We start from the raw sequence: 10,276 nt of genomic DNA, 5'->3' as shown, positions 1-10,276 counted from the left end.
AGAATGTAATGTAAGATATGGACTGAGTCCAACCCACTGCGCAATGTGCGGAATGTAATATAAGTTATGGACTGAGTCCAACCAACCGTGTGATGTGCAGAATGCAATATGATATTTACTGAGTCCAACCCACCTTGTATTGTACAGAATGTAATATAAGATATGGACTGAGTCCAACCCACCTTGTAATGTGCAGAATGTGATATAAGATATGTACTGAGTCCACCCCACTGTGTATTGTCCAGAATGTAAAATAAGATATGGACTGAGTCCACCCCACTGTGTATTGTACAGAATGTAATATAAGATATTTACTGAGTCCAACCCACCTTGTATTGTACAGAATGTAATATAAGATATGGACTGAGTCCACCCCACTGTGCAATGTGCAGAATGTAATATCAGATATGGACTGTGTCCAACCCACCTTGTAATGTGCAGAATGTAATATAAGATATGGGCTGAGTCCAACCCACTGTGTATTGTACAGAATGTAATATAAGATATGGTCTGAGTCCAATCCACTGTGTATTGTACAGAATGTAATATAAGATATGGACTGAGTCCAACCCACTGTGTATCGTGCAGAATGTAATGTAAGATATGGACTGAGTCCAACCCACTGCGTAATGTGTGGAATGTAATATAAGATATGGACTGAGTCCACCCCACTGTGTATTGTACAGAATGTAATCTAAGATATTTGCTGAGTCCAACCAACCGTGTGATGTGCAGAATGTAATATAAGATATGGACTGAGTCCAACCAACCGTGCATTGTGCAGAATGTAATATAAGATATGGACTGAGTCCAACCCACTGTGTAATGTGCAGAATGTAATATAAGATATGTACTGAGTCCAACCCACTGTGCAATGTGCAGAATGTAATATAAGATATGGACTGAGTCCAACACACTGTGTATTGTACAGAATGTAATATAAGATATGGACTGAGTCCACCCCACTGTGCAATGTGCAGAATGTAATATCAGATATGGACTGTGTCCAACCCACCTTGTAATGTGCAGAATGTAATATAAGATATGGGCTGACTCCAATCCACCTTGTAATGTACAGAATGTAACATAAGATATGAACTGAGTCCAGCCCACTGTGTATTGTACAGAATGTAATATAAGATATGGACTGATTCCAACCCATCGTGTATTGTACAGAATGTAATATAAGATATGGACTGAGTCCACTCCACCGTGTCATGTACAGAATGTAATATAAGATATGTACTGAGTCCACCCCACTGTGTATTGTCCAGAATGCAATATAAGATATTTACTGAGTCCAACCCACCTTGTATTGTACAGAATGTGATATAAGATATGGACTGAGTCCAACCCACCTTGTAATGTACAGAATGTAATATAAGATATGTACTGAGTCCAACCCACTGTGTAATGTACAGAATGTAATATAAGATATGGACTGAGTCCAACCAACCTTGTGATGTGCAAAATGCAATATAAGATATTTACTGAGTCCAACCCACCTTGTATTTTACAGAATGTAATATAAGATATTGACTGAGTCCAACCCACCTTGTAATGTGCAGAATGTGATATAAGATATGTACTGAGTCCACCCCACTGTGTCATGTGCAGAATGTAATAAAAGATATGGACTGAGTCCACCCCACTGTGTATTGAACAGAATGTAATATAAGATATGTACTGAGTCCAACCCACCTTGTAATGTGCAGAATGTAATATAAGATATGGGCTGAGTCCAACCCACTGCTTCATGTGCGAAATGAAATATAAGATATGGACTGAGTCCAACCCACTGTGTATTGTACAGAATGTAATATGATATATGGACTGAGTCCAACCCACCTTGTAATATACAGAATGTAATATAAGATATGGACTGAGTCCAACCCACTGTGTAATGTGCAGAATGTAATATAAGATATGTACTGAGTCCAACCCACTGTGTAATGTACAGAATGTAATATAAGATATGGACTGAGTCCACCCCACTGTGTGATGTGCAGAATGTAATATAAGATATGGGCTGAGTCCAACCCACTGTGTATTGTACAGAATGTAATATAAGATATGGTCTGAGTCCAATCCACTGTGTATTGTACGCAATGTAATATAAGATATGGACTGAGTCCAACCCACTGTGTATTGTACAGAATGTAATGTAAGATATGGACTGAGTCCAACCCACTGCGCAATGTGCGGAATGTAATATAAGTTATGGACTGAGTCCAACCAACCGTGTGATGTGCAGAATGCAATATGATATTTACTGAGTCCAACCCACCTTGTATTGTACAGAATGTAATATAAGATATGGACTGAGTCCAACCCACCTTGTAATGTGCAGAATGTGATATAAGATATGTACTGAGTCCACCCCACTGTGTATTGTCCAGAATGTAAAATAAGATATGGACTGAGTCCACCCCACTGTGTATTGTACAGAATGTAATATAAGATATTTACTGAGTCCAACCCACCTTGTATTGTACAGAATGTAATATAAGATATGGACTGAGTCCACCCCACTGTGCAATGTGCAGAATGTAATATCAGATATGGACTGTGTCCAACCCACCTTGTAATGTGCAGAATGTAATATAAGATATGGGCTGAGTCCAACCCACTGTGTATTGTACAGAATGTAATATAAGATATGGTCTGAGTCCAATCCACTGTGTATTGTACGCAATGTAATATAAGATATGGACTGAATCCAACCCACTGTGTATTGTACAGAATGTAATATAAGATATGGACTGAGTCCAACCCATCGTGTATTGTACAGAATGTAATATAAGATATGGACTGAGTCAACTCCACCGTGTAATGTACAGAATGTAATATAAGATATGGACTGAGTCCAACCAACCGTGTGATGTGCAGAATGCAATAAAACATATTTACTGAGTCCAACCCACCTTGTAATGTGCAGAATGTAATATAAGATATGTACTGAGTCCACCCCACTGTGTATTGTCCAGAATGTAATATAAGATATGGACTGAGTCCAACCCACTGTGTAATGTGCAGAATGTAATATAAGAGATGTACTGAGTCCAACCCACTGTGTGATGTAAAGAATGTAATACAAGATATGGTCTGAGTCCAACCCACTGTGTATTGTACATAATTTAACAGAAGATATGGACTGAGTCCAACCCACCTTGTAATGTGCAGAATGTAATATAAGATATGGACTGAGTCCAACCCACTGTGTATTGTACAGAATGTAATATAAGATATGGGCTGAGTCCAACCCACTGTGTATTGTACAGAATGTAATATAAGATATGGTCTGAGTCCAATCCACTGTGTATTGTACGGAATGTAATATAAGATATGGACTGAGTCCAACCCACTGTGTATTGTACAGAATGTAATGTAAGATATGGACTGAGTCCAACCCACTGCGTAATGTGCGGAATGTAATATAAGATATGGACTGAGTCCACCCCACTGTGTATTGTACAGAATGTAATATAAGATATGGACTGAGTCCAACCCACTGCGTAATGTGCGGAATGTAATATAAGATATGGACTGAGTCCACCCCACTGTGTATTGTGCAGAATGTAATATAACATCTGGGCTGAGTCCAACCCACTGTGTATTGTACAGAATGTAATATAAGATATGGACTGAGTCCAACCCACCTTGTAATGTGCAGAATGTAATTTCAGATATGGACTGAGTCCAACCCACCTTGTAATGTGCAGAATGTAATATAAGATATGGGCTGAGTCCAACCCACTGCGTAATGTGCGGAATGAAATATAAGATATGGACTGAGTCCACCCCACTGTGTATTGTCCAGAATGTAAAATAAGATATGTGCTGAGTCCAACCCACTGCGCAATGTGCAGAATGTAATATAAGATATGGAGTGAGTCCAACCCACTGTGTATTGTACAGAATGTAATATAATATATGGACTGAGTCCAACCCACCTTGTAATATACAGAATGTAATATCAGATATGGACTGAGTCCAACCAACCGTGTATTGTGCAGAATGTAATATAAGATATTGACTGAGTCCAACCCACTGTGTAATGTGCAGAATGTAATATAAAATATGTACTGAGTCCAACCCACTGTGTAATGTACAGAATGTAATATAAGATATGGACTGTGTCCACCCCACTGTGTGATGTGCAGAATGTTATATAAGATATGGTCTGAGTCCAACCCACTGTGTATTGTACATAATTTAACACAAGATATGGACTGAGTCCAACCCACTGTGTATTGAACAGAATGTAATATAAGTTATGGGCTGAGTCCAACCCACTGTGTATTGTACAGAATGTAATATAAGATATGGTCTGAGTCCAATCCACTGTGTATTGTACAGAATGTAATGTAAGATATGGACTGAGTCCAACCCACTGCGTAATGTGCGGAATGTAATATAAGATATGGACTGAGTCCATCAAACTGTGTATTGTACAGAATGTAATATAAGATATGGACTGAGTCCAACCAACCTTGTGATGTGCAGAATGCAATATAAGATATTTACTGAGTCCAACCCACCTTGTATTGTACAGAATGTAATATAAGATATGGACTGAGTCCAACCCATCTTGTAAGGAGCAGAATGTGATATAAGATATGTACTGAGTCCACCCCACTGTGTATTGTACAGAATGTAATGTAAGATATGGACTGAGTCCAACCCACTGTGTCATGTGCAGAATGTAACTAAAGATATGGACTGAGTCCACCCCACTGTGTATTGTGCAGAATGTAATATAACATCTGGGCTGAGTCCAACCCACTGTGTATTGTACAGAATGTAATATAAGATATGGACTGAGTCCAACCCACCTTGTAATGTGCAGAATGTAATTTCAGATATGGACTGAGTCCAACCCACCTTGTAATGTGCAGAATGTAATATAAGATATGGGCTGAGTCCAACCCACTGCGTAATGTGCGGAATGAAATATAAGATATGGACTGAGTCCACCCCACTGTGCATTGTCCAGAATGTAAAATAAGATATGTACTGAGTCCAACCCACTGCGTAATGTGCAGAATGTAATATAAGATATGGAGTGAGTCCAACCCACTGTGTATTGTACAGAATGTAATATAATATATGGACTGAGTCCAACCCACCTTGTAATATACAGAATGTAATATAAGATATGGACTGAGTCCAACCAACCGTGTATTGTGCAGAATGTAATATAAGATATGGACTGAGTCCAACCCACTGTGTAATGTGCAGAATGTAATATAAAATATGTACTGAGTCCAACCCACTGTGTAATGTACAGAATGTAATATAAGATATGGACTGAGTCCACCCCACTGTGTGATGTGCAGAATGTAATATAAGATATGGTCTGAGTCCAACCCACTGTGTATTGTACATAATTTAACACAAGATATGGACTGAGTCCAACCCACCTTGTAATGTGCAGAATGTGATATAAGATATGGACTGAGTCCAACCCACTGTGTATTGTACAGAATATAATATAAGATATGGGCTGAGTCCAACCCACTGTGTATTGTACAGAATGTAATATAAGATATGGTCTGAGTCCAATCCACTGTGTATTGTACGGAATGTAATATAAGATATGGACTGAGTCCAACCCACTGTGTATTGTACAGAATGTAATATAAGATATGGACTGAGTCCAACCCACTGTGTATCGTGCAGAATGTAATGTAAGATATGGACTGAGTCCAACCCACTGCGTAATGTGCGGAATGTAATATAAGATATGGACTGAGTCCACCCCACTGTGTATTGTACAGAATGTAATCTAAGATATTTGCTGAGTCCAACCAACCGTGTGATGTGCAGAATGTAATATAAGATATGGACTGAGTCCAACCAACCGTGCATTGTGCAGAATGTAATATAAGATATGGACTGAGTCCAACCCACTGTGTAATGTGCAGAATGTAATATAAGATATGTACTGAGTCCAACCCACTGTGTGATGTACAGAATGTAATATAAGTAATGGACTGAGTCCACCCCACTGTGTGATGTGCAGAATGTAATATAAGATTATGGTCTGAGTCCAACCCACTGTGGATTGTACATAATTTAACACAAGATATGGACTGAGTCCAACCCACCTTGTAATGTGCAGAATGTAATATCAGATATGGACTGAGTCCAACCCACTGTGTATTGTACAGAACGTAATATAAGATATGGGCTGAGTCCAGCCCACTGTGTATTGTACAGAATGTAATATAAGATATGGTCTGAGTCCAATCCACTGTGTATTGTACAGAATGTAATATAAGATATGGGCTGAGTCCAACCCACTGTGTATTGTACAGAATGTAATATAAGATATGGTCTGAGTCCAACCCACCTTGTATTGTACAGAATGTAATATAAGATATGGACTGAGTCCAACCCACTGTGTATTGTACAGAATATAATATAAGATATGGGCTGAGTCCAACCCACTGTGTATTGTACAGAATGTAATATAAGATATGGTCTGAGTCCAATCCACTGTGTATTGTACGGAATGTAATATAAGATATGGACTGTGTCCAACCCACTGTGTATTGTACAGAATGTAATATAAGATATGGACTGAGTCCAACCCACTGTGTATTGTGCAGAATGTAATGTAAGATATGGACTGAGTCCAACCCACTGCGTAATGTGCGGAATGTAATATAAGATATGGACTTAGTCCACCCCACTGTGTATTGTACAGAATGTAATCTAAGATATTTGCTGAGTCCAACCAACCGTGTGATGTGCAGAATGCAATATAAGATATTTACTGAGTCCAACCCACCTTGTAATATACAGAATGTAATATAAGATATGGACTGAGTCCAACCAACCGTGCATTGTGCAGAATGTAATATAAGATATGGACTGAGTCCAACCCACTGTGTAATGTGCAGAATGTAATATAAGATATGTACTGAGTCCAACCCACCTTGTAATATACAGAATGTAATATAAGATATGGACTGAGTCCAACCAACCGTGCATTGTGCAGAATGTAATATAAGATATGGACTGAGTCCAACCCACTGTGTAATGTGCAGAATGTAATATAAGATATGTACTGAGTCCAACCCACTGTGTGATGTACAGAATGTAATATAAGTAATGGACTGAGTCCACCCCACTGTGTGATGTGCAGAATGTAATATAAGATTATGGTCTGAGTCCAACCCACTGTGGATTGTACATAATTTAACACAAGATATGGACTGAGTCCAACCCACCTTGTAATGTGCAGAATGTAATATCAGATATGGACTGAGTCCAACCCACTGTGTATTGTACAGAACGTAATATAAGATATGGGCTGAGTCCAACCCACTGTGTATTGTACAGAATGTAATATAAGATATGGTCTGAGTCCAATCCACTGTGTATTGTACAGAATGTAATATAAGATATGGGCTGAGTCCAACCCACTGTGTATTGTACAGAATGTAATATAAGATATGGTCTGAGTCCAACCCACCTTGTATTGTACAGAATGTAATATAAGATATGGACTGAGTTCAACCCACCTTGTAATGTGCAGAATGTGATATAAGATATGTACAGAGTCCACCCCACTGTGTATTGTCCAGAATGTAAAATAAGATATGGACTGAGTCCACCCCACTGTGTATTATACAGAATGTAATGTAAGATTTCGACTGAGTCCAACCCACTGTGTATTGTACAAAATGTAAAATAAGATATGGGATGAGTCCAACCCACTGTGTATTGTACAGAATGTAATATAAGATATGGACTGAGTCCAACCCACCTTGTAATGTGCAGAATGAGATATAAGATATGTACTGAATCCAACCCACTGTGTAATGTGCAGAATGTAATATAAGATATGGACTGAGTCCAACCCACCTTGTGATGTGCAGAATGTAATTTCAGATATGGACTGAGTCCAACCCACCTTGTAATGTGCAGAATGTAACATAAGATATGGACTGAGTACAACCCACTGTGTAATGTGCAGAATGTAATATAAGATATGTGCTGAGTCCAACCCACTGTGTAATGTACAGAATGTAATATAAGATATGGACTGAGTCCACCCCACTGTGTATTGTACATAATTTAACACAAGATATGGACTGAGTCCAACCCACCTTGTAATGTACAGAATGTAATATAAGATATGGGCTGAGTCCAACACACTGTGTATTGTACAGAATGTAATATAAGATATGGTCTGAGTCCAATCCACTGTGTATTGTACGGAATGTAATATAAGACATGGACTGAGTCCAACCCACTGTGTGTTGTACAGAATGTAATTTCAGATATGGACTGAGTCCAACCCACTGTGTATTGTCCAGAATGTAAAATAAGATATGGACTGAGTCCACCCCACTGTGTATTATACAGAATGTAATGTAAGATTTCTACTGAGTCCAACCCACTGTGTATTGTACAAAATGTAAAATAAGATATGGGATGAGTCCAACCCACTGTGTATTGTACAGAATGTAATATAAGATATGGACTGAGTCCAACCCACCTTGTAATGTGCAGAATGAGATATAAGATATGTACTGAATCCAACCCACTGTGTAATGTGCAGAATGTAATATAAGATATGGACTGAGTCCAACCCACCTTGTGATGTGCAGAATGTAATTTCAGATATGGACTGAGTCCAACCCACCTTGTAATGTGCAGAATGTAACATAAGATATGGACTGAGTACAACCCACTGTGTAATGTGCAGAATGTAATATAAGATATGTGCTGAGTCCAACCCACTGTGTAATGTACAGAATGTAATATAAGATATGGACTGAGTCCACCCCACTGTGTATTGTACATAATTTAACACAAGATATGGACTGAGTCCAACCCACCTTGTAATGTACAGAATGTAATATAAGATATGGGCTGAGTCCAACACACTGTGTATTGTACAGAATGTAATATAAGATATGGTCTGAGTCCAATCCACTGTGTATTGTACGGAATGTAATATAAGACATGGACTGAGTCCAACCCACTGTGTGTTGTACATAATGTAATTTCAGATATGGACTGAGTCCAACCCACTGTGTATTGTACAGAATGAAATGTAAGATATGGACTGAGTCCAACCCACTGCGTAATGTGCGGTATGTAATATAAGATGTGGACTGAGTCCACCCCACTGTGTATTGTACAGAATGTAATATAAGATATGGACTGAGTCCAACCCACCTTGTATTGTACAGAATGTAATATAAGATATGGACTGAGTCCAACCCACCTTGTAATGTGCAGAATGTGATATAAGATATGTACTGAGTCCACCACACTGTGTATTGTCCAGAATGTAAAATAAGATATGGGCTGAGTCCAACCCACTGTGTATTGTACAGAATGTAATATAAGATATGGTCTGAGTCCAACCCACCTTGTAATGTGCAGAATGTAATTTCAGATATGGACTGAGTCCAACCCACCTTGTAATGTGCAGAATGTAATATAAGATATGGGCTGAGTCCAACCCACTGCGTAATGTGCGGAATGAAATATAAGATATGGACTGAGTCCACCCCACTGTGTATTGTGCAGAATGCAAAATAAGATATGTACTGAGTCCAACCCACTGCGTAATGTGCAGAATGTAATATAAGATATGGAGTGAGTCCAACCCACTGTGTATTGTACAGAATGTAATATAATATATGGACTGAGTCCAACCCACCTTGTAATCTACAGAATGTAATATCAGATATGGACTGAGTGCAACCCACTGTGTATTGTGCAGAATGTAATATAAGATATGGACTGAGTCCAACCCACTGCGTAATGTACAGAATTTAACATAAGATATGGACTGAGTCCACCCCACTGTGTGATGTGCAGAATGTAATATCAGATATGGACTGAGTCCAACCCACTGTGTATTGTACAGAATGTGATATAAGATATGGGCTGAGTCCAACCCACTGTGTATTGTACAGAATGTGATATAAGATATGGTCTGAGTCCAATCCACTGTGTATTGTACGGAATGTAATCTAAGATATGGACTGAGTCCAACCCACTGCGTAATGTGCGGAATGTAATATAAGATATGGACTGAGTCCACCCCACTGTGTATTGTACAGAATGTAATATAAGATATGGACTGAGTCCAACCAACCGTATGATGTGCAGAATGCAATATAAGATATTTACTGAGTCCAATCCACCTTGTATTGTACAGAATGTAATTTAAGATATGGACTGAGTCCAACCCACCTTGTAATGTGCAGAATGTGATATAAGATATGGACTGAGTCCACCCCAC

Source organism: Heptranchias perlo, unplaced genomic scaffold (assembly GCF_035084215.1).
Source record: "Heptranchias perlo isolate sHepPer1 unplaced genomic scaffold, sHepPer1.hap1 HAP1_SCAFFOLD_55, whole genome shotgun sequence".
NCBI lineage: Eukaryota > Metazoa > Chordata > Chondrichthyes > Hexanchiformes > Hexanchidae > Heptranchias > Heptranchias perlo.
This window is presented reverse-complemented; position numbering follows the sequence as displayed.